This window comes from Macrosteles quadrilineatus, unplaced genomic scaffold, assembly GCF_028750875.1.
Source record: "Macrosteles quadrilineatus isolate MER2022 unplaced genomic scaffold, UCM_ALF_1.0 Scaffold_1__1_contigs__length_201487025, whole genome shotgun sequence".
NCBI lineage: Eukaryota > Metazoa > Arthropoda > Insecta > Hemiptera > Cicadellidae > Macrosteles > Macrosteles quadrilineatus.
In genome coordinates this window covers 26969501-26997036 of record NW_026542594.1, presented here as the reverse complement: position 1 = coordinate 26997036, position 27536 = coordinate 26969501, and the positions used below count along the sequence as shown (strand labels likewise).

Sequence of the window (27536 nt, the reverse complement as noted above, 5' to 3'; positions counted from 1 at the left end):
TAACAAATAAAGTATATAAAATCTGAGTAACGCAGTGAATGCTGTCACCTCCATTACTTGTCATATAATCGCACTGAATAGACATCTGTCTTTGACATTAATTGACACTTCATCAAGCGTATCAAATCTTCAGCGTTGATTTTTCCTCGCGTTTTGCTTGAAATACCCTTGTTGATAATGATCGGGTTCATTTTGAAGAAACGTATATTTTCGTTTTTGTTCATAAGTGAAGGAATAGATGAAGGAAAACTCTTAACCCTGGAGACTCGGTTAAGAGATTTAACTATTCTTGACTGAAGTTCCATAATTAACAGCTAGACCTATCGTGGCCATCTCTGTTGAGATTATAGCATAGTATAAAGTTAATGATAGTACGAATTCTACACAAAAAGAGCACAAAAAGAGATGGGTCAAGTGTATGAAAAGTACGGGTGCTTCTTTCTTTAAAATGTGTAGTTCTTTCTTTAATATGTGTACGTCTTTACTTAAGTATTTGTGCAATTGCGATAATCCCACAAGTATACACATTAATCGAATTCATAAAGCTACACTTTTTATTGATATATTAATTATGCAGCTAATTCAGAAATAAATCGCAGATTATATCAAGCTTAGATTTTGTTAGGGATATACAAATGGTTTGTAACGTAGACAAACTGACATAATTACTATCAAAACTACTAACACTCTGCCAACAAATATTATTGCATATATATTGAATAGTTATAATCCTGTAAGTGTTTTTGAATACTTTAAAATGCATTGACACCACGAGTGCTTTACCCAAGAAAGTAATACTCATTATTGATAACAAAAATCAATAAACCTAATACAGTTTTCAGTCTTATCTTGTGATTCATAGGTCTACAAAATACCCGTTGTTTATACCCGTATATTGTACAGTACTCTGTAAGATAAACAATTATTATATCAAGTTAATTGGTGATATATTGTAGCTATACACACAATCAACAATTATTTAAAGTTTATAAGTAGATGAGTATGGTATAATGGAAGTCGGGGTGCCAATTTTGATATGATCCATTTCTCCCGCGGCGTGCGGTGTGCGGCGTGCGGTGGCGGAGCAGTTACTACTGTGTACACGCTAGCTTGCGTGCCGAGGCAGCCAGCCTTGGTGTGATAATCTGCTACTTATTACAATCTGATATTCTCTATCGTATTGATGGTCCTTGTAAGATTAATACAGACAAAATAGGGGATGTATATTATTTTTTATAAAAAGGCTATTTTTTGTAATTATATGGCTAACACGTAGATGTAAATACATAAACATGCAGCAAAAACATATCTTATCAATACATCCTAATTTTTTTTAGGAATTAATAGTTCCGATGGTCAAAAGCTATTATATTGTTGCCAAGATTGATTTGTGATCATTATCATAATTTACATCAGAGTCGAAATTTAGACAAATGTAAATGAAAAATATATAACTACTGTAATTTTAATTTGTAACCAATCATCTACTGAAACTGAATTTAACGGAAACAGTTGCTCGTAGTAATAGCGCACATGGTGGAAGCCATTGTGGGAGATATTTGAAGGTAAATCATGTGGAAACTCGTCGTTTTGTAATGTGGTAGTATAGAATAATAGGTGTTAACGACAAACACTCTTGTTCACACGGCCACCGGCTGATATTTTTTTACCCTTGTTCATTTTTCGTTAACGGTGAACGGGAGCTCTTTTTGAAAGAGTCGCTTTACACATATGCCCGATTGATGGAATACTATTACGTTTTTCGTAAAACAAAAACAAGTATTCTAGATGATATAAGTTTACGTTTTTCAACATAGTAAATAGATTTATTGATTCAAATGCAATCAATATTAACCTTGATGAGCATTTATTATGAATGTATTGTCCATTGTGATAAAATACACAACAACATAACGTCTTGTTTATTTTACATATTACGAAATGTTCTTTTGATTGCATATGAGAAATAATCACTGCTGCATTCTACGTAGCAATTAATTGCACTCTGCTCTGCTGCTGTTATCTAAAGGAGTGATTTAGTTAATAGTAGCAAGCTGCAAGTCTCGCCAAACAATTGTGTTCATTTGTCTTTGTCACTTGATAGGGTTGTTCTGACCTTTACACAAGGGTATTGGCAAATGTCGTGTTTTATAACAGGCGACAATCAAGTGGGTTTTGCTTTGCTATAAATAATAATGCTTTTCACTATTACTGTCAAATAACATTTTCTTTAATTTGTTATTTATTACGTTTTTACTTGCCGTGAGGCCATAATCAAATCATTTTATTCGGTAAAACAACAGAAACAAAAAAGTATTATTTGAAAATATTTTGATTGTATGTTGTTGGATAAAAATAAATATTTAATGTTTTATCTGTGAAAATACTTATCCAAAATTGATAATATATTATTATAATAAATGTGAGTTTAAGTCGAATGTATATACTGTTAATGACTTGATTTATTCCAGTCAGCACTAAGCTGTTATTTGTTTCAAAGCCTAGGCCCTACACTAAACTGACTGAATATTTTACTATTCCAGCGCGGGACATAGTAATATCTAGTCTACGATTGTAATTAACTGAATACCCATGTGCTATTGTCTTGATAATAAGCAATATCCAAATCGCAAGTTTTCAATCATATTACGCTCTCTTAGCCTTCTTTCACACCAGCGCGGTGCGGGACCGTCCCGCACCGGACGAATCTGTTTAGACTATTGAATCACGTGGGAGCTTTCACACCAGTGCGGGTTGACCCGGACAGACCTAAACCTCTGTCCGGGTTGAAAAATCACCCGCACGAACCTAAACTTCCAATGCGGGACGAAACCGCATGAATCGTTATTAGATCATGGGCTCTTATGTACGCTTTCACACTTGCGCGGGACGGGCTGGTTTCACCCGCACATAAATCAGTATTTTTGACAGTCTGCGTCTATAGTGGTTGAGTGTGGTTGATTTTATAGTACTCTTGTTAACTTATAGGGAAGTTTGTTGTTTTTGGTATGGAGGTTGAAATTTATATAAAGCCGATTAGTTTGGTCAAGCATTATATTTTGGTTTAGTTTGAAGGCCAGTGTGTAGGACGAGACCCCCACTGCAGCAAACCATCTTTCATTTGCATATTTAAATTTTTACAAACGATTTAATAAACCTGTCTAAATTTATTTAATATAAAAACATTTGGTTTAATGAGCACTTACATGTTATTCTAAATATATGGAAGGAAATGAAGTGTTGTTTAAGCTTAAACCACCTACAAATATGTGCATAAATATCCATATGTATCAAACTACAGAATTACTTTATCTCCTATAGTGCACTGAAATAAAATAATTTATTTTATAAAATAATAATCCTATAGTGCACTGGGAAAACATACCATTGTTAGTTAAGCTGTAGCAACTGAAACATGGCGAGAGGTGTATTTAGATTTGAAATCAGTTATGCCGTGGACATTCCACAGAAGTTTAAGATCCGTTACCCCACAGCTGTCACCATAACTTTTAAAAATACAATGAATTGACATTTTTACACACACGGCATCGATCCAATTATGTTATTTAGCAAGGGGGCGCACAACAACCTTTCTTTTATTTATTTGAATTAAATGCATCCAAAATCACAAAGTTTCAACCTGGAAACGCCCGGATCCGGGCTGATAGTGTGATAGGGCCTTGCGGGTTGTCCCGCATCGACGGTGCGGGACGGTGCCGCACCGCGCTGGTGTGAAAGAAGGCTAAGTCGTACCAAGGACTGATATAGATATCTGTAATCCCTGACAATTTAATCCATCATGGTACGGTTCCGATACCTTGGATTATCGTGGACTAGACGATTATGCTAACTGCTAAGCACACGTAAAGATGGGCATAATCGTTCAAATCAACGGTATTGTTGAAATTTACTAAAAGAAATCTACTAATTATTTTTATGTCCCACCTTGTCATTACTTTATGCGGTTGGGAACTTAGCTCTGGCGGGATTTGAACCCGCGACCTTGGTGACTGAAGCTTTGCCCTATATTATTAGAGCAGATCCTGCAAGAAAGATGAACACTCTAAAATAAACAAAGCTCGAGTAATTTGTTAAGAATTCGTCGCTCCCCATAACAACATACAACACATGTGACTTCGCTCTCTACCTTTACCCCCTCAACCCCACTGACTGTTCAGGCCTGAGGTAAGATAAATGTCTATTGTTGTGTCAACCATTTCCTCCTCGCGTATGTCTTAAGTGCTTTTAAACATAACGTTGGTTTTGCTCATCCATTAACTGCTTGTTCGCCTCAACGACGCGAGCTTATAAACTCGTATTGTAAATGCACGATGATTGAGCCTAACAGACTTGTCATACGTATCTTAGATCAGCTGAAGGCAATGTATGTTCCGTATGTAGTAGGCCTAAGTGTGTTTTTGTTTCCTATTTGTTTCTTGTTATTATATTTCAGATCTGTTTTAAATAAATGAAACAATTGAACTATTATAAATAATAGCTCTTCCATTTGTTTTATAACCAGCACAACAGCAAAGCACAAATAAAAAAATTTACACTAACGGTGTGGGGGACATTTCTTCTACAACGTTCAACGTCACCAACACGAAACACCTAAACAAGCTTACAATTTTACAATATGATGTGATATGCATTGTGCTGTTCGAAGCAATGGTATTAAAATTTCAATACATAACAGCCAATGGTTCAAATTCGACTAAACTCGCCATTTTACACGTCAATCCTGTTATGAGCAACTGTACAATCACTTTGTTATTTACTGCACATAATAAACCCCAGCATCCTATTGTAAGTCTTGCTGTTTCTTATTCCAGACCTTATTGTTTCTTGATTAGCCTCATTTTTGAGACCCTCGACCGAGGTAAGCTGAAGATCCCTCCAGAAACAAAAGACTTCCTTCGCTCTCGTTCTCTCTCGTACTTTACCTGACAAAGGTGTGTCCTGCGCAGTTCGAACGTTTGTCCTGATTTAAAATTTTAACGTCGGTTTGTCATATAGCACTACAGCATTAATATTTCATTTACGGTTGAGTGATTTTTTACCCAGGCTGCGGCCGCACAAGTGGGTTTTCACGCACAAACGCAGCGTGAAAACACGTGAAAAATTAGAGTAGCATTGATACAAATAGGCGCCCACTTCTGCGGGAAAACACAATTTCAATTTCAATACATTTTCAGTTAGGTAAAAAATGCATCTTGTTTTTTTGCTGCTGCTTGGGTACTATTTCTAACATAGAACTCTTTCACGTTAAAATATACATATGTACCAAGTTTCATAATGATTGATTTAAAAATAAAAATAATAAAAATAGCCATGTAAAAATGTGGATATTATATTTAACCAAGTGCTTTTGTAAGAAATTCCATTCATAGTTTTTTTTATTTCAACCAAAGTATACCCCAGAGTTTGGCTGTTTATTTATGGGACACCCTGTATAGCTTATTTGTCTTTGCAGTTTGGAATCTTGTCCAAGTCGTTGTTTTGTTTAGAGATATACAAACACTTGGGTCGTGATTTTCTGGATTATACTTGCTTTGTTTACTTTTTTACACAACTATATCTTATTTATTTGTTGTTTAATTAACTAAAGTTGCTGTGCAACCGTTTCCTATTGTTAAACCCATAGTAACGCAATCTGTTGTTCAGTATAACACAATAACACAGTATAACTTGTTTCAGTTTAGAAGTTGTACAACTCTGTTTCAACCAGGTTTCAACAACTGGTTTTATTCGTTGCTTGTTAAGCAGCAACAATTTTATCATCGAATAATTCATATCAAATTTGATTCAATATTGGGATCCAAAACGAAAACATATCATCGTAAGAATTAATAATTCCAACACTTACAATGCTGTAAACAGCAACGATAACCATATTAATTCATATAAGTTTTTTTGCACTTATAACAGTAAATCTCCATCAGTACAGTAACAGGTAACCCTAACTGAGCAAAATCTCGAAGCTTTAGGCTGGAAGACGGTTTATCAGCGCACTTCTATGACAGGTAATGGAAACTCTTCAAACTCTTCAACACGAAAACACTTCCTATGAGAGGGGAAATTGTGGCACATTTCAGGCAACTTTATTGTTGCCTGGCTATATAAAATTTGTAAAAGGAGATCTAACAATAATACGTAACGGGTACGTCATTAGGACCTGCTAAGGGGTTTTGGGCCCAAGGATTCAAAACATTGCACTCATATGTGTATAGGCTTGCTTTATTTTAGTAAAGAAAAAAAAAACTGTTTTAGCTGGAATTTGCAATTGAACAGAAATGTGCTATTAATCTCAGTTATTACGTGACATTCGTGTGCTGATTTCCTTTCATGTATTTTTTTCAGTTCCTATTTAAATTTTGTAAGTTATTTGTCTATTCAAGTTTGGTCTGTAAAACTAATGCAAGAAGGCCAAGTGGTCTGTTCTTTATCGGGGGGTGATTGAACCTCAAATATAATGCTGATAAATATATATACTAGAAGTCATCCAGTGGTTGAAAACTCGACCAAAAATACATTATGTGCAGATTTATCTATTTTCACCCCACACTGTAAATATAACATGTAAACGGAATTTCTTCCATTTGTTTTGAATTTCTGTTTATATTAAGTTGTTATTTCGTCATCAGCATTGAGACTCATAAGGCCCATGTGATTTTTTTATGTTAATAGTATATTTCATCACTAGGGCCTTAAGTGACTTTTTTTTACCCGAGGTCAAGTTTTACAATCGAGGCGAATCCGAGGTCGACAAATGAGCGAGAGTTAAAAAGTCACTTTTGCCCGTGTGGTGAACTACATATTGCTAAAGCTAGAAAACGATATAATTTGTATGTAAAGATAACCTCTCAAAACGACTTCCAGCTTGTTTTCAATTCTGCTAATGCAAATAAGCAGCTGTTTAGTAAGTGATTCAATCATTTCGTCTATTACAGAACATTATACCAACAATGTTTAATGTTCTATAACATAGTTAAAAAAATTGTTGTCGATTGCTCGCCTTATCGATGGTATAATCATTGACTATATAACTCTAGTGTTATATCCACACATGGTTATATCCTGTGTAGTGTTATATAACACTAGTGTTATATAGTCAATGATTATACCATCGATATGTCGAGAAATCGACAAAGATAGGCTAAAACATTACCTGATAAATCAATCGATAAATAATTTCAATCGATACGATTGCCACAATCGAAATTTACAGCTGTTTATTACAACAACTGATTTTTACTCCCTAGAGACTAAAAATGATTTTTACTCCCTAGAGAGTAAAAATCCTAAGTACTTTAGACCCGCAACGCATGCATTAAAAACGGCTTTTTGCTGCAGTATGACAAAAATTCCCTTTTTGTGCTTATTTTTAGCCTATTTTAATGTATAAAGGGATTCTACACATTTCTTTTTTTACTTTTTTACTCACATTTTTTTCCCCTACGAAGTACACGAGCTTAAAAAGCGGGGTTTAAAGAAACATGCTTGCCTATCTATTTATAGATGGTAAAAAAGTCGTAGTAAAAAATAAAAATGTCAGTGGCCCATGGGGGGATCGAACCCACGACCTTCGCGTTATTAGCACGACGCTCTAACCAACTGAGCTAATGGGCCAGTTGAGTAAATTATCACTTTTTTCCTCATTGACTTGCAGTGTATTATTTAAAATTTAAACGTAAACCAGATAACTCGTGTAAGGAAATACTTCTCTATCGGTCAAGTTTAAATATCTAAGCATCTTTTCCAACGCTGTATGAAATTACGCGATTCATTGTCTAAATACACACATAATTTACAATTGTAAAAAAATAATTTATGAACCCCTGGTGGTTTATATAGCAAAATTAATATTCCAAATAGGTTATTAACATATTAGTATTAAAATAGCCTAGGAGTCAGCTTAGATAGCTTATACCATGTTTAAATTAGATTGGTTAATTAAATAGCAAGCACATAAACGTGTCATTGGGATCATAGCAGGAGCAGATTCTTTAAAATATATGTTTTAGAGTTTTCATTGATACCATTTTATTTTCGATGTCCAATACCACACTTCCAAGTAATGTTTTGGATACAGCAAAAATAATCCTATCGACGCCGTGTTGTAGAGAAATGACCATTATATCTTTGCTATGTAATAATATTAATTGAATCTGTGCAAATAATTCTGTTATCATGGAAAGCAAATACCGTCCTAAGACTGTATTTTGATATGCATTAGAAGTCGTCCAGTGGTTGAAAACTCGACCAAAAATAAGTAATGTACAGACTTCAATATTTTCACCCAACGCTGTAAATAAAACATGTGATTGGAATTTCTTACATTTGTTATGATTTTCTGTTTACAACGCGTTGTTATTTCGTCCCCAGCATTGTTACCCATATGGTCCATGTTAATTTTGTTTATATTTTAAATTCATTTTTTTCTGCTTATTTTTGAACATATATTAATTTATGAAGGGATTTTCAACGGAAGGACTGATGAAACATAAACAGTACTTCATATTTCAGGAAGGCCTTCGTTTGTTTGAAGTTTAGTGTTGACATATGCAACTGCGGATCACAGCATTGTGAGGGGAGGGGAGGGGAGGTGGCGTATGGTATATTTAGATCAACATAGCAACACGGTATGCTCTGCACTGCCGTTGTCGTAAATTTCAATTGCACAGGTAGTAGTAGGTTCCAGACTATCTATTGTACATCATGTAGCAACAGATCGCCGTTGAGGATTAAGTGTTGTTTACACTAGCAAAGTTGTTTGTACATGAATAAATAAATATCTGCTAAACCATCGTATTTTTAAACGAAAAGTAAATGTTTCAATAGCATTTCAATTGTTTTTTTACACACAGTGTTTTGTTTTGAATTTGCGAGAATGTAAATGTGTAGAACCTCGTTTGTCCGGTATGGACGGGATCAGAGGGGACCGCGCCGAACTTGGACAACGACACACGCGGACAACGTTAAAGTTGGACAGATTAAGTTTCCAGGGTTGTCGTTTGCGTGCAACGTTACCCTTGGACACTTTTGAATGTGTCCAGATTCGTCGTGTCGTGCAACGCCACCCCTGGACAACTTAAAAACTTGTCCAGGTTCGTCGTTTGCATGCAACGTTAAACCTGGACACATTTGAATGTGTCCAAGGGTAACGTTGCACGCAAACGACAACCCTGGACAACTTAAAAACTTGTCCAGGTTCGTCGTTTGCATGCAACGTTAAACTTGGACACATTTGAATGTGTCCAAGGGTAACGTTGCACGCAAACGACAACCCTGGACAACTTATAAATGTGTCCAGGTTCGTCGTTTGCGTGCAACGTTAAGCTTGGACACATTTGAATGTGTCCAGTCTCGTCGTGTCGTGCAACGACGAATCTGGACATTTGTCTTAAGTCTCTTGTTTAGGGACCTGACTGTACATTCTACCTGTCAAAGTCCATTGTTTGGGATTTCGACCAAGGCCCCACTAGAAAAACACGCCATGCTGAAGGTTCATGACGTCACACTAGTGGATAGATTCACTGCAATATCCCATATGTTTTAGGTAATAAAGCTGGCTGTTTTCAGATTTTACGGTTACATTTTCGTACAACTATCCACCACTGTGACGTAGTGTTGCACATAATCGGTATTTTTGCATACATAAAAGTAAACGAATATTTTCTGTTCCCTACGGACGGAAAAACTAACACTTGCTCGGAAAACAACACATGTTTGTAGTATAAGTCTACTTTTTAATCGGTGAATAGCAAGACAACTAAATCACTGAACGTTAATATTTCGTGCTTGGTGACTGGCGCATGTCTGGAACCGCCTTTAGGATAAAGAAAATGCATCCCTCAGGCTTTTGTTTTGCGTTGTCCATGTTTGTCGCCAATCTTTCAGATTAGTTAAACTATACTTTTTCTGTTTTCATAGCTTAGTATTATTTTTAGTTTTCCGGAAATTATGGATTAAATGAATGAAATAATCATGACAGTATTAGTAAGATTACATATACGTCTAACGTTGCCAATCGTAATATAGTTTAGGGCGACTATTTAAAAATATCTGTTTGGTTTTCAAGCCTCTTCATTTCACATAAAATTATTTTTGATTGGAATCTATATATATAAAAGGCAAAGCCCTCACTGACTGACTGACTGACTGACTGACTGACTGACTCACTCACTCACTCATCACTAATTCTCCCACTTCCCACTTACCTAGGAGGCTGAAATTTGGTACACTGATTCTTTAGGCATTAAATAGGAAAACTAAGTGGTTTTTATTCTGATCGGACTCTCGGGCTCCGCCCCAGTGGCTCTGGAATTTCCCATGTTAACCTAATGAGTACTCATATTTAAATGGAATTAATGAATCAACAGCTGTTTCAATTAAACAAGTTGGTTCTGTTCTATGATGTTCAATAGCATTAAAGTTACAAGGATTACCAACAGAGTGCAGCACTATTATTTTTTTTAATATTTGACAACACCTAATTTTAAACCAAAAGGTGAGTGAGCGTAGCGAACGAACTTCAACCCGGAGGCGAGGTAGCGTAGCGAACGAGCTAACCTGAAGGCAAGTGAGCGCAGCGAACAAGCTCCAACCGTAAAGGTGAGTGAGCGTAGCGAACGAACTTCAACCAGGACGTGTGAGCGCAGCGAACGAGCTCCAACCTAAAGGTGAGTGAGCGTAGCGAACGAACTTCAACCAGGACGTGATTGAGCCATGCGACCGAGCTCACGTATGAAGTTAAACGGGGCAAAGCCCGCGGGTACAGCTAGTGTGTGTATAAAGACCAGATTTTCTTATTATTAGCATGTAAATATTGTATATGTTGTCCATACATAACTAATATGAAACGTAGATTTCTATCTTCAAACGTGACTTAATAAAAAATAAATAGTAGTTCAGGTTTATTTAAAAAGTATCGGTGCTATTTGCACATTTTCACACATTTTGTGTGACTGCACAAAAACAAGTCGTTCGTATTTCGTTCATCTCAAGTAATTGAAAACCATTGTAGGCCTAAATAAATTCGCATTATTGACACAGTAAAAATTACCAATATAAAAATTCTGCATTTAAAAATTGTATCATTACAGTATTATCATTTTTAAAGCTGCACCATATTATAGGCCTAAGAGTTGACGTTGTAACGGTTAATCACATATTTTTTAGATTATTGGCCTATATTTAACATCGGATTTCCTCTACAAATTAGACGCATCATACAGTTTTGTGTTAGGCCAAAAAAGGTTACGTTCATTCAAAACTAATGAATTCCACTGATAATAAATCTACTGTCAGAAATAAGTATTTTTGTATACATAAAACTGCAAATAAACACTCCGAAGACTCTAAGATGTGATTTTCAGCTGTATAATGTATTTTCTAATGCTGATTTTAAGGACTTGCAAAAAAAAAGTCATGGTCTTTACTTTATGCTCTTGAGTCTGGAGCATATTTATACAAGTGTTAAGAGGTTAGTTTTCTTACTGAATCTCATTAAAAATATGTCTAACGAAAATAAATCAATCATGTTTAAGGTAAACTAAACTATTAATCTGGAACTGTAGTTAACTTATAAAACATATACCTTGCTTTACGTGTAAATCATGTTTATTTAAAACTAGCTAAGTACCCGTTCTACGCACGGCGATAGTGTAGTCCTCACCATTGAACACTTTATCCAATTTGACATTTCCATTAACAAAAGTGCTCTTGACTTTTTCGTGAAACACTGAGTAATAAAGACATTAATGCGTCACAAACAGACATACACACGAAAATTCAGAATTTAATTAGTTAAGGAATTTGCTACAATTTAACCATAGCAAAGTACATATAAAATCAGTAAGCGCCGTCAATGAGTGGAAACCTAATTTGTGTAAGCTAGTGACGACGATGATTTAAAAAAATGTAAGTTTCCCAGCCCTAAACAGCACTGATTCAAGGTTTTTCCCGGTTATCAAAAATCAGGAACAATTTGATACACAAAGAATCTCCGGTTCCTGACCTGGATGATGCCAAGTTATTTAATTTCATTTGCGGTTACACGTTATTGCACTTGCGATTAATTAAATCCGTTATGTAAGGACAATTTTTTTTTAATGTCACTTTGTTTGGCTTTTATTTCAAAACGTGATTGAAATTGTTGCGATATTTGTAAACAACATAATGTAAACATATCAGTGACAGCTATATTTACAAAGTAGTGAGGCCATTTTGTAATGGCTAAAGACACTCCCGCCAACCCCGTGAATATATAAAAATGATTTAAAGTAGTGAGGCTATATTTTATTGGCTAAATACACTCATGCTAACCCCGTGAATACATTAAAATGATTTGAATCTTGATTTTATGTACTCTCGTTTTTCCGGAGATGGCCGCGTAAAATGCCTTCTGGGCCGTGACAGACAGATAGAAATTGAGATAAGACTTGTTTCGGCTAGTTTAATGTATAACACGTAAAAGTAACCAAAAAAATATATAATTCAGAGAAAACTATAATTTTATTTATATCGATTTGTCAGTATTATTTGACCTGTGATCATCAGACGAATGTCTGTCCTCTCTACTATGTTTATTTAGTATATTGGCTCAATTGTAAAGGTATGGTATGATTAATAGTTTTATTTACTTTTACGTCATTTTGTAACCATCATAGCTACCCACAAGGTCAATGGTACAATTTAAAAAAATTTGAGTTACTTTTACATAATATAGGCATTATTAGAAATTGAGATTGTTTCGTTCAAAACTTTCCAAACATTTGTCGGAAAAGCTTGGTAAGTTTGGCAAAAATATGTTTAGCCGTTATTGAGTGTGATAGTGATACAAAGTTTTACATTGAAGCCGATCCCAAAGCGCTTTGCTTCGCTCAGCTCAGTTATTAGAATCGAACTAGTAAACCTCTGGTTTACATGAATCCTGTATACAAAAAAATAATTTCATCCTAATATTATCGGTTCACTTTATTTAGATTATCAGGTTATTGTTTATTGACCAGAATCGTCCAAATATATTACATTGTTAAGACTGACTGACTAATAATGTACTCTGATTCGGATTTTTTGACCCTTAACGAGTTATACCCGCGAGTCTATGACATGAGTTAGATATGTACCGATTGTACTGGTACCTTTAGATGAGACTACTAGCATAGATGAAGTACTAGTATGTTTCAGAAATCTGTACTAACTAATATGTAAAATTGTTCTAAATGGTAACTAAATGAATTGTTCTAAAAGTAATTTCAAAACACGTCACTGATTGTAAATAAATTATAACGTAAAGATAAAATTGAAAGTTGATATGAAGAACATTACTCTAAACAGGTCACCATTTGTTTTCAGATGACGTATTATCTCGTTACACCATGGTATTTGTTAAGTGACGTTTGCAGTAAAATTTGAAACGTGTCCAATATTATACAAACCAGTGATTTGGATTGTTTTGTATAACAATTTTCCAATAAATGATGAATAAATAAAATTAATTAATAAAAGAAAAATTGTTTTATCAACAATCCGGAAACTTAAGTTTTATATGGGTTGAAGTGGCTCTCTATTGTGATTACAACGTAAAGTTGAAAAACAATATTTAGGTTGGAAATTGAAGGTCAATCACACTCTCGCAACTACGGGAAAGTGAACTGACCTGAGTGACCCGACACCCCAATAGCTGGAATGGCCTGTTGTGAAAGAAAAATCTAAGAATTGCAAATTAAGCCCATTCGTAACTCTTAAAATTATTTCTTTTGGAGTTAACTTATATCTATTGTATGGGTTGGTTTCTGCCATTTTTACCACTTCTTGGAGATTGTACGTAGGTGATATTCGTTGGCATATTGCATCTGTAAACAAAACTTGGGTTGGTGTAATTATTACAATGGAAAAGAGCGAGAAATCCTGGACAATTTGATATAGGCTAAAAATAAAACTAAATTAACACTGTTCTAGATTTCTTGAGCAATCATTGAAATAATCAATTTGCAAACAATGGAAACAGAAAAAGTCATAGAACACAACCAAGTAGAAGAAATAGAAATATTTTTTTTTCATTTATAATCGTTGTCATACCCAACCTAATGCGGCTATGAGAGGAAAATATTTGTAGAAATCACAAAAAAAAAAACAAGATAAGCTTTTTGAAAAAAGATAAGATATTTACAAAAGATTTTGATTAGGCCTATATCTAACTGTTGTATAGATCGTGAGTATTTCCATAATCTTCGTGAGTCGCCTGTAATGCTTCGCAATTGCTCGAATTCGAGCAACAGGTACACTAGTATGATCAAATTTGGAAAATGTATTTATTTATACTATACTGTCAACATTGAACTATAAAAACACCTTACAGCCTTCCCTGTAGCAGCATACACAAAAACTCGTTAAACTAATGTTATAGTAATAGGGAATAAATATTTCATTTTTAAGGAGATATTTTATTGACAACACAGTCAGACTAAAGTAAAGTAGCTTTTAGTCTGCAGGTTCGTTGTGGCGGGTGTAGTTATAGTTCCGTAACGGTTTTGCAAAGTATTACCCGTAGTGGATTCACTAACGATCTCAAATACACGCCTGATATGTTGTCATTGTGTGTCACCGCTATTTTGCTGCTTTGTTCAAATAATCCTCAAACGAATCAGTTTTATTATTTCAACCTATGTAGGTACGATATGTGATCGTAGGATACGATAGACTGCACATTGTGAAACAGGTTTAGTCGAGCAGGATCCATTTACACATACCGTAATTAAATAATCCATAACAATTTGACTGCTCTATTGCAGTTATCTCGCCACGAAAACGTTAAAATCTAAGGCATCTGTTTGCTTCATTTTGTTAGTTTATCCATGTTAGAGGTTGACGACTGATCAATCATTGAAAAACCAAGGACAAACCCCCAGACAAAAACACTCCACATATTTCGTTTCTATAAGCCATTAACAAATTTTGATTTCAGCCGCAGCTCCATATTGCAAATGTATGTTTTGAAGATTCAAATGTGCCAAAAACAATGGACAGCTAATTACTATTGAAGGGCACTAAAAATCACTTAAATATGGCAGTTTTAAAATGAGACTTAATTAACTTTTCTACGACACTTAGCAACACGTACATTGAACAAAAGCTGTAGATTTGAACCGTCCGTTTGGGACACGGTGTATCCAGGTCCCATAGGTTTTAATTTTTTATTAATATCCAGCAAACATTTACAACGACCAAATAAACATGCAATTAAATTTCCGAATTTATAATGTACAATGTGTTTCGCGGACTATGAGTCACTACAACACAGTGTATTAGTAACAGTGTGTTAGAAAGAAGCCTTGTAACAATAAGGCGTATTCACGGCATTTCTGTTTTAGGAAGCTCATTCAGAGTTTACCAACCGAGCGAGACTGAGAATTTGATGAGCCTGGTGTACAGTCTATTCAAAAACTAAAAGTGTCCAGGTTCGTCGTTTGTGTGCAACGTTACCCTTGGACACTTTTGAATGTGTCCAGTTTCGTCGTGTCGTGCAACGCCACCCCTGGACAACTTAAAAACTTGTCCAGGTTCGTCGTTTGCATGCAACGTTAAACTTGGACACATTTGAATGTGTCCAAGGGTAACGTTGCACGCAAACGACAACCCTGGACAACTTGAAAACTTGTCCAGGTTCGTCGTTTGCATGCAACGTTAAACTTGGACACATTTGAATGTGTCCAAGGGTAACGTTGCACGCAAACGACAACCCTGGACAACTTATAAATGTGTCCAGGTTCGTCGTTTGCGTGCAACGTTAAGCTTGGACACATTTGAATGTGTCCATGTTCGTCGTTGTCTGCTTTTATCGTTGTCTGATGGAGGCGGTGTCTGCTTTTAACGTAGTCCACGTTTAACGTTGTCCAACTTCGACATCGTCCCGATCAGAGTAATGACGGATAAACGACTTGCCGGATAAACAGAGTTTTGAGATGTACACAGTTAAAAACGCCGTCAGAAAGTTCCCGCAATACTCTCAATACAGGAGGATGTTGCTTTTTTTGCGGAGGCGTTTTTATTTAATTAATTCTTTACATAATTTTTATAGCAGTTTTAATGACTACTCTATGGGGTCCCGGGTACAATTTTCACACCAACTAAAAATTGAATTTTTTGCCATATAAAAGTGTTTTTGCTGGCTTTACCCAGTGAAAATTTAATTGAGTGTTTCCTTTCTACTGACCTACCAACCATGTATACCTATTAATAATAGAAAACTCATTGAGCAGGATAGGCAAAACCCCGTTGAATGAACTGTCCCCGAACCCAAAATAACACTTTTTAAAAAGTAAAACTGCTTATACATAGTGTCTTCTAAATATAAATTACGTATAAAGTTTATACGAACATCTTTGACAATCTCTTTTGTTACAATTCGTTTTAAAGTAATATTTTCTCCTTCAAATACAAAGAAATCCATCTACAAAGCAAGCTATGAAATCAATTAATTATTTATCTCAATTTTGTTTTGTACAGTATTTTGATAGTACGTTGATGATTGTGACGTGCAGTCCGTCAAATCCTGAATCGAGCTCGACATTTATATTGCACTGATTTGTATTCAGCCATAAAGACATTATTGCCTGCAATATTAAATGCATTTTCGATGTCAAATCCCATTCGTCCGAATTGTGCAGGGGATGTTTACGACACAACTGTCATCGTTAAAATTACGCCGTGTCCACGATTGTACCGATAATAAAATATTAAATGCAGAAGTTTGCTGCTATGAGTAGTTATTTATGTATTAGCATTGTATATTTTGACGTTTGACGTTTTGACGTGCAGTATATGAATTTCCAAATCAGCATTTTAATTTTATGATGTTTCATATAAGGTTGATGTTCATTGATAAAATGTTTTCTGCAAAATATGAGATATTATATTCTCCGAATAAAGACCTTTATCCCGTAGGCCTAATACAACCAGTAATGCCAGAAAGCTTTGCGAGTTATGTTACACACCTGTTCCAGTAGACGTCAAGAGAGTAACATCTGGCCAGAAGTGTATTGAAACTTCTCCATGGTAGTAACCAGTTTCGAACCCTAATACATAGCCTCTGTTCATCAACAACACGGGAACTAAACCCAAACAATTGCCATTTCATTTACGCTATTCAATCTGCTATAGTTTTGCTAGTTCGGTATCGTGTTTTTGGTTTGTGTTTTTTAAAGATACGTCCATGTTCACTATTATAAATCTGTAGCACATGATCAATAAAACCTGTAATCCCAATAGATGAGGCAATGACGGATAAAAGTAACGCGTTCGTAAATGGTTTTATATTAACGAATGAGTTGTGTATTGTTTAAACAACCTTAGCTCTTTGTACAAATATTCGATGTCTCTAAGCCTATCAATCGTGTAACATGAATAATTATATATTAGTTAATAAATTAATGACGCGTCAATATTATTCTGCCAGACGAAGAATGCACAACCCAAAACAGCACAGTTTTTGACATCAGATATTGACTTTGGCGGTTTATGATTTCTGAGACATACAATCAATTTCCATAAATCTTATGTAAATACATTCATATAATTTTTCTTTAATTTTTCTATAAATTTGGTATTTTTCCCACATAAGAACGTAAACCCTGTCATTACGTCCTAGTAATAAATCTTCTCTTCCCAAAAAGACCCATTAGGCTGTTCTTTACCTCCCATCTGTCTTCCTAACAACCAAAGCCTCTTTTTGTCATCGTCTTTCGTTACAGCAATCTTATCTGTTATAATGAGGGATGTGATTTTTATTAATTTAAAATGATTGTTATATGAAGTATTGTCGGCCGTTTTTGTGCTGTAGCCTATAAATCAAAAACAGATCTTCTTATACTATAAAAGGCAAATACCACTGACTGTGAAAATATTATCACTATGTCAATATAAGGGTCCCTGTATTGTATGGGTGTGCAAAAACACGGGGTTTTAGGAAATTTGAAATCATAGGGAGGTTTGGGGGGGGGAAGTTAAAGCGATTTCCGGTGAAAATCTACAATGCTTTTTTTAGTTTGGCCTGTATGAGCTGAATCAATGCATAGATATCTTAAATTTGGTGAACAATCTTAAGTGCACAATTAAATAATTTACAACTAAACTTTTATTTCAAGTTCTTTAATATCCTAAATGGTTTTCGAGTTAAATCATAAAGAAAAGTCAAAACTGTTATCATTTTCCTTTTCCTAATATTTGCTCCTCAAAACAAGGCAGTTTCCATTTAAATCCATGATTACCAAACTTAATACTTTATTAAAAGCAACATTTTTAACAAAATAAAAATACCTAAATTAGTAAAAAGCCTTTCAAAACATATCGTACAAGTGCTTGAAGTACGCACTTTTATCATATTTTAGGAGTTATTGAGATAGATTAGTTATTGCCCATGTTTATTTCTTCCTCAATAAATACATAATAAAACCCGTGACCTTAAAAAAAAACACTGCAAATTTTGTATTCAAAAACCTTTTCACGTATTATTTTTTTCCCATTAGCAAAACTGTAGTTAAATATGTTGTAAATGGTGATTTTTTTGTTGAAAGTTAATACAGGCATAAATTATAGCAAACCTGCGTACTCGGCCAATTCCCAGCAAATTTTCACCAGGATAAGATCCTAACAGCTGATCAAATGCTTCGTTTGCATTTTTTCTCCAGTCAAAACAAACTGTTCTATTAATTGAGCGGAGCGAAGCGAAGCTCTTTGGGATCGACAACAATGCTAACTTCCTGGCACTTTTAACTCAATAACGGCTGAACATATTTTAGCCAAACTTACCAAGGTTGTTTTGACAAATATTTGAAAGTTTTAGATTAATTTAATTTCAATTTTTGATAATGGCTATATAATTTAAAAGTAATTTAAAGTTTTTAAATTTTAACATTGGCTTTATGCGTTGCCATGATGGCTACAAAATAACGACGTAAATGTAAACAAAACAAAGAATCATAGCCTGTGTTAAATTAAGCTACGAGCTAAACACAGTACAAGGGAATAAATCGGATGATGCCCACTGATCAAATAATACAGAGAAAGTCTTAAGTTTAGGCTACATTTACGGTATGTCACAAAATAAAGTTTATTATGCACCAAGTAGCTTATTGAAGATAGACTATCTAACAATTTTGAATAAGCTCACGAGAAAACCAACTTTACCATTGACAAATTTGGATTAATAGTGAAACGAAATTGAACAGGAATAGTATTTTCGGAAAAAAACCATGTACCATGTTGGTCGTTTCAGAGAGAGTAATTCGAAGTTCTTGGTAGAAGGCCGTTAGTTTTTCAAATGAAGTACGGTAGTTCTCCCTTAGTTTAATTTCAGTAGTCCCATCCATATGTTTAACTAGCTTAGGTGATTAGGGTATATACAAATTAATTTATTCCTGAATAACATGTACTAAATGCAAAATGTAATTTTAACCCACGGCGAAGTCACAACTTTAGCGGGTTCATAATAGTAAAAACCCAAAAGTATGTCGTAGCCTACAATGCCGACGGGCAACAGCTAGTAAATGCACATTCGACATTGTCAACAATGATCGTTATTACGATGATTAAACGACATATTATACTCTGGTCATGTAGATGTGGTTGGATGATTCGTGACACTATCATCTCATTGCCATGGAGGATGAGTAACAATGTTATGGGATATCGTTCAATAGAATGCACAGTTATTAGTCTGTAGCTAATAACACTAATGTCAAGTTAACGAGACGAATGTCACAGCTTATTGGTGTAGAGTATAATAAAGCGTTAAATTTCTAACTATCAATTTCGGTACAGTCTAGCTTAGTCCATTGCTATCTTGGTAGTTAATTTATTTTATTACTCATACATTTCATAGCTTAACATACGGATGTATGATGTTAAGGAACATGAACTCGAATTTATAGTTTTATCTAAATGTAAGTATGTGTAAACAGTATGAGTATAGTAATCATTACTCATCAGAGAACGGTATTGTCTAGATTTGACATTGATATGGTACAAATAGGAAATAACTACTGTATTTTGGAAGACGGGTTTGAATACTTGAATGGCTAGAATAATTTTGTTCATATCCAGATGGTGTTATTATTGTAATAGAAACTTTCAATAAAATGATTTGAAGAGTGGTTTCACTGAACGATAATAGGAAACTCCTGAGGGTAGCTTGTCGTTATTTTGACTACAGAGGAGATGCAATTTGCCAAACTGTCAGACGCTATGACGATTCGCTGATCTGTTAAGATGTAATATTTATTTTCCCTGATAATTTCGTAAGTTGTATCCATTCCCCTTTAACATGTCCACTAAAAGAAACAACAATACAAGAGTTACTCGATCATTACTCGATATTATGGTAGGCTCGTTACTGCCTAATCTAGGACTACTGCCTAATCTAGGACTACTGCCTAATCTAGGACTACTGCCTAATCTATGACTACTGCCAAATCTAGGACTACTGCCTAATCTAGGACTACTGCCTAACCTAGGACTACTGCCTAATCTAGGACTACTGCCTAATCTAGGACTACTGCCTAATCTAGGACTACTGCCTAATCTAGAACTACTGCCTAATCTAGGACTACTGCCTAATCTAGAACTACTGCCTAATCTAGGACTACTGCCTAATCTAGGACTACTGCCTAATCTAGGACTACTGCCTAATCTAGGACTACTGCCTAATCTAGGACTATTCGTGACACTATCATCTCATTGCCATGGAGGATGAGTAACAATGGTATGGGATATCGTTCAATAGAATGCACAGTTATTAGTCTGTAGCTAATAACACTAATGTCAAGTTAACGAGACGAATGTCACAGCTTATTGGTGTAGAGTATAATAAAGCGTTAAATTTCTAACTATCAATTTCGGTACAGTCTAGCTTAGTCCATTGCTATCTTGGTAGTTAATTTATTTTATTACTCATACATTTCATAGCTTAACATACGGATGTATGATGTTAAGGAACATGAACTCGAATTTATAGTTTTATCTAAATGTAAGTATGTGTAAACAGTATGAGTATAGTAATCATTACTCATCAGAGAACGGTATTGTCTAGATTTGACATTGATATGGTACAAATAGGAAATAACTACTGTATTTTGGAAGACGAGTTTGAATACTTGAATGGCTAGAATAATTTTGTTCATATCCAGATGGTGTTATTATTGTAATAGAAACTTTCAATAAAATGATGACTACTGCCTAATCTAGGACTACTGCCTAATTAAGAACTACTGCCTAATCTAGGACTACTGCCTAATCTAGGACTACTGCCTAATTAAGAACTACTGCCCAATCTAGGACTACTGCCTAATCTAGAACTACTGCCTAATCTAGGATTACTGCTTAATCTAGGACTACTGCCTAATCTAGGACTACTGCCTAATCTATGACTACTGCCTAATCTAGGACTACTGCCTAATCTAGGACTACTGCCTAATCTAGGACTACTGCCTAATCTAGGACTACTGCCTAATCTAGGACTACTGCCTAATCTAGGACTACTGCCTAATCTAGGACTACTGCCTAATATAGGATTACTGCCTAATCTCTATTCTACTGCCCAATCTAGAACTACTGCCTAATATAGAACTACTGCCTAATCTAGGACTACTGCCTAATTAGGATTACTGCCTAATCTCTATTACTACTGCCCAATCTAGGACCACTGCCTAATCTAGGACTACTACCTGATTGATCTCTATTACTACTGCCTAATATAGGATTACTGCCTAATCTAGGACTACAGTTAAGTCGTTTATTGCAGAAACCCCATTACCAACCTTTTTCGGATTTTGACTATTAGATTAATGATGTACATCGTTGGATGCAGAAATCACACAACTTCAAAAAATGTTGGTTATGGGGTTTCTGCAATAAACGATTCAATTGTAAGATTGTTAAGTGTTGATCAATAAAAAAACATTTTAAATTTATTTCAGTTTTGGATTAGGGTGTTATTTGTCTTAAGGATCTTGGCTGGGTTTGTCTGTTAAAAATCGGCCCTAATAGAATATTCGTGGTTAAATTCATCTTTACTTGTCACATATAAAAAGATGCATAGGTTTGTTGTCGTATAAAAATTTATTCCGGTACCGGGAATCGAACCCGAGCCTCCTGGGTGAGAGCCAGGTATCCTAGCCACTAGACCATACCGGAGCTTTTTTGTGTTGAGAGCCTAAATACGAGTAGTATGTAACGTATTGTAGTTATCTATATTCCTCATGCCTTTTAAACATAAAAACTGACGAAATTACGTAGAAACTATTGAATCATATTTCAACAATCTCATAAAAAAATATGACATTACAATCGCCGAACAGGAAATAAATGTTCCTAGATTGTGCATATAATTTGGTCTACAGCTCTATATTTTGTAAAATCTCCCTTTGTAGTACAGTGAGACAGCCTATGTGATTTGAGGGTTTCCATAACCAATGCTATACACACATACACACTGTATATCAGAGTTTCTAACTGATCTTAAAGGAAAGAAAAAAACAATAAAATGATTAGTTAAACAGTAAGAAACTTTTCATAATATCAAATTAATATTAACGCAAATGTTAACCAAACGGTTTAAATGATAATTATTCACCTCTCTATTTATATCCGTCCCGTTTCTCAATTCTTTGTCTCAAGTCAATTCAAGTCAGTCGCTTGGCATACAGCCAGCGTGCGAGTGCACATCTAAAATCATCTCAGACAATGGCAGGTATTTGCGACAGTATCCAATCTGATCCTTTCGTGTTCTATATGCAATAATGCGGGTTTCCTTAAATTAATTCCAGTTTTGGACTGAGTGGTTTTTTTTTATAAAACCTTAAGTTTGCGTCAAAAATTGACTCGAAAACTAATAAACTGAACCTTGAATGGTCGTACAGTATAGTGTTTTTCTTTGTTTGTGACTGCAGCATGATTACCTTTTGGCATCAACACCTTGTCATCTGTGTTGAATCCACTGGAGCGATTGAGGACAGAGACACTACAACATAATATAGTCGAATATCAGTTTATGTCTGTTGTCATTTTAGATGAGGAATATGCTTCATATATGATGATATACATCTATTAAACTCAAGTTATTACGTACAGTTATTTAAATAAATGGGTTTAGTTTAAGATGTTCTCCATGCTTATTCGCTGTTCTCCGTCCTCAACACGTTTCCAGGATAACTCAAGTAAATTTCTGCTTAAAAAATATGTTGTATAGAATCTTATCCTTTAGTAGAGAGTTAGCGAAATTGTAATAATTGAATACAATTAAATAAAGTACTCTTTATGTCTGTATACTTATCTTTAAAGTTTGTATTTACTGCTAAATATTACGTAGTCATTTTTTACATGCACCAAACCTTGTCATAGGCTCCACCACAGCTCTTTCCTTGGCAACGTTACGTATTCCAAGGGAGAACACGTCAGTTAGCAATGGCCTCGCCGGGACCATTGACATAGGAACATGAAGTTCTATCGCTACTTTGCTGCAATTCGTTTCCTTTCTGCTGGTAGTGTTCCCTCAGAATAGCTCAATAATGTTGTCTCGTAAATAAAAATGTACCTTTATAATATAATCTGTTTTTACCAACTGTAGTAAAACTTGCTGGTAATAGTTTTAGTGTTTTATGTGTTTTTTAAAGTATACATTAGCTGCCAAATTTTACAACGATATACAGTACATTCGTTCATTTCTTTAAATCTTTTAAATACATACAGTTTTCCACAATTTTTGAATGTTGGTTTGAAGTTTTTGGGCAGTATGTTAATGGCTGTTCAAATAAACTAGGAAAACTCGTTTTAGACAATATGCAAAATCAACAAAATACACTATGTGAGCATGATGTATTAGCTCATCAGGTTCATTATAATCTATGCATTATTTTTATCGCAATAAATATTTTTCAAACAGCTATTAAATAAATTGCAAACCTTTGTTAAGTAAAATTGAAATAGAACTAGAGGTAACCCTATGGTCGAAAACTCGACCAAAAGTATCTATTCTGCAAACTTCTCTATATTCACCCCACACTATAAATAATAAATGGAAAATCTATGTGATTAGAATTTCTTCTATGATTTTCTGTTTATGTTTCGTCACCTGCATGGCCACCCATAAGGTCCATGTTATTTTTTTACATTCTCCCCCTATACATAGTGGTATGGAGAAAGTATTGTTTTCGTCAAAATTTTCGAGTTTGAGTTTTAGAGATATATCCGTTTTGGGTCCCCCTGAACTCACAACAGTAGTTTTCGAAGTTATGACTTGTTGTGTGTCCGGTCCGTGTGTCCGTGTGTATGGTTGTGGACAGAGCTACAGACCACACCCGTTGTCCGATTTGTATTAAATTTGGTATATAGGTACTAATCCATAGTATCTCCAGGCGTTTTTTTCGTTTTTTCGAAATTTGTTTTTCAGTTGTGATTTTCCCATAAAACCCATAAAATACCGGGAAAATCATATATTCTCGAGAATGGCCCCAACGACTTTGATACAAATTTAGTATGTACATCAACAACTAGTGGCTTGTAGGGGCAATAGCCCCTATATTCTAGTAACTATTTTGAACAAATTATTAGCCTCATGGGTTACCCAACCTTGAATTATCGTGAAACATTTGAATATTTCAAGATGTATAAAAGTTGTTGTTTGTACATACCTGCATAATGCATTTTGATGTATGATCTGTTTAAAATAAAAATTCCAAAGAACATGCAGTATATACACTTTCTAATCATACTACAACTAAGAAACATGTTCCAATAATAATATTTATGACTATTAATTAAACCTAAATAGATTTCTTTGAATATAGACGGATTCACTTAGAAAAACACATAGTGATGAATGTCATCATCCAAATTGTAAAATTCTAATTCTATAACAAAATCTCTCGTGAAAACAGCATTTGTTGTATAGTATGATAGTATCCATTTTTGTCGATTTCTTTGTCTTCATTTGGTTATAGTACATACTATTTAAACATCATCTGACCGCTCTACCTGGCTGAACGCAATATAAAGTTGACCATGGGTAAACACTGGGTTTTTCAAATAAATAAAGGTTCAGCCTCACGCCACAATTTGACCAAATAAAATATGCGCAATGCGCCACAACGAATGCACTCATCGTTCATTGGTCCTACCGCTGTGTAATGCAATCTCATTTTAAAGTGGTAAGTGTACATAGGGAATAACTTATGATGAGTTATAGCAACTGTTATGGCCCATCAACTTGGTCAGCAACAAAAAATAAGGTATAAAATGCAATTTTAGACAGTAGCGCATTCTGTGACTGGCTCACACAACTACGTTCTTTTTTAATAAAAAATTTGCTACAGCTGGTCCATATAGATGGGAAGTCTACTTCAGTATCCAATAGTCAATGATTATAGTCAACCAAAGTATATATGTGGACAAATTAGTATATATTTGATGTTACACAGTAATTGTATACGTCGTGTGTCAGGTCGTGCGGCTGTACTGGGAAATGCGAATACAATCACAATGGTAGAAAGATTGTGCCTCTTTACAATTGCGACCGTCACAATGATAACCCGAATATCACAATGTCTGCTAGAAACACTGAATTGAAAAACAGTCGAGCTTTTCACATGCTGTTGGTTAGGGGATTCAAAATATTTCAGCAACGCTGTCAATTTTTTGTGTCTAAAATTCTGTTTTACTTCAACTTTATTTACTATAATATGAAATGAAACGCTAGCAAAAGTTTTTACAATATAAAAAAAACAAATAAAAAATACGTTTAGGTTTATAAAGTAATATTTAATAATAAAATTATTTCAAAACAACTAAAAAAATCTTAGGTATTTATTATTATTTGTGACTTAATCAATAAATATTTACTTGAAAACTTGTTATTTTTTAATCCTATACTATGATATGAGTATCGTTCGCGCGCACAATATTAGGAAAAAACCTTATTTCTTTTTTCTTTTTTCTTGCTATTTGCAAGCATCTATATACATCGATGGTTGTAAATAGCCATGATGGTTCTTGTAAAATGTTAAGAAATCATTTTATAGAATTGTAATATATAATTATAAAAAAACAATCTACTATGATAACAAGTTGAATATGAGTATGATAAAATGCTTTCGTATCATTCGTAAAATATAATGTGCCATATTTTAGACAGTATTTAATTATATTATTGTTCGTAATAGAAACCAATATCCGTTCGAAATCACACATCAAATGGATCGTTATATTTTAACAAATTAAGCACAACCATATGTGCATAGCTCTCGTTTCCTAAAAATATCACCTTAATCCTTAATTATATTTTCGTAATTAGTTGTGCATCATAACAAACGTATTTTGTTGAGATTAAATCGTTTCGCCCAACAAAATGCGAAGTTTTAACAATTTTGTCTCTTCTATGAAGGTTTTTGCGTTTAGTTTCCTTGAAGCTTGCAGTTACGTTGTTAGCTAAACAGATTGAAAAGTCAATACATTGAGTTTCATAACTCAACTCCATCACAGAATGTAAATTTTGTTTATTGCTTTGTTGAGGGTAAAAAACTTTTACCCAAACTGCCAAGTTACATAGTTAAAATCCATATATTAATTCGAAAGTAGCCATGAACTTTTGAGAAAACTACAAGTAACACCCTCATAAACCATATACTTAAAATGTTCGTCATGACGAGAAACATCGCGCAAAACTATCCATTATTTCATAAATTGCCCTTTAAGGTCGTAATTCCTAAGGGAACTTTCCATATACCTAATGTAGTGATTAGATGGATGGTGGGTCACTAACGGCAGGCCTACGCAACATCTTAAAATATCTTATTTGGTCCTAAATCGGAAGTATTGCTAATGAAATTTCTTTATTGGAAAATATTGTGTTTAAATGTATAAAAAGCCCTTTGTTGCGACAACGCTACGGATTCAACCCTAGTGAGTCTTTTGTATCTCCATAATCGGATTTAGCCTTAATACAAGTTTGAAAAACTTAATTTCGCAGTGCAACAGTAGCGTAAAGATTTTTAAGAGGTTAGTTATTTCAAAATTTATGTCTAAAAAATATTGTAAATTACTTTATAGTATAAGCTATTTTTAAGTTGTATACCTATTTTTGATTTCGAGAGATTGCTGGTCTTGATGAAGTTTATTGTAATGTTGTAGAAATCTTGAGTAGATTTTCTAAATAGTATATCAACATAACACCAAACATAGATCAATTTTATTATTTGTCGAATTGAACCTGAACACTATTTGTTTTGTAAAACAGTATATATATAAAGCTTTGGAAAATGTATCTATATATTTATTTTTTAAATTTAGTCCAAAGTGAAGTGTTATTTTAGTCATATATTCGTAAATAAAACAAAGTAATTAACATGTTTAGTGTGAGTTAATAGGAAAATTAACTTGTACTTTTACTTTTTTGACTAATTAAACGGCGAAAGGAGGTGTAAATGACCTTTGCAGGCTAGATGGCAGTATATTAGCAGTAACTAAGTTGAACTGAACACGTG

General features: G+C 34.4%; 1 protein-coding gene and 2 non-coding genes across 9 annotated transcripts in view; 1 reads left to right on the top strand and 2 right to left on the bottom strand.

The window, feature by feature from the left end:
• The window catches only part of LOC129005593 (RNA binding protein fox-1 homolog 3), a 273760-nt gene that overhangs the window by 72681 nt on the left and 173543 nt on the right, over window positions 1-27536 (top strand). The gene's annotated exons all lie outside the window — the stretch shown is intronic.
• Window positions 7556-7629, bottom strand: Trnai-aau (transfer RNA isoleucine (anticodon AAU)). The gene has a single exon. It is a non-coding gene; the product is annotated as a tRNA-Ile (tRNA).
• Trnae-cuc (transfer RNA glutamic acid (anticodon CUC)) lies at window positions 22123-22194 on the bottom strand. The gene has a single exon. It is a non-coding gene; the product is annotated as a tRNA-Glu (tRNA).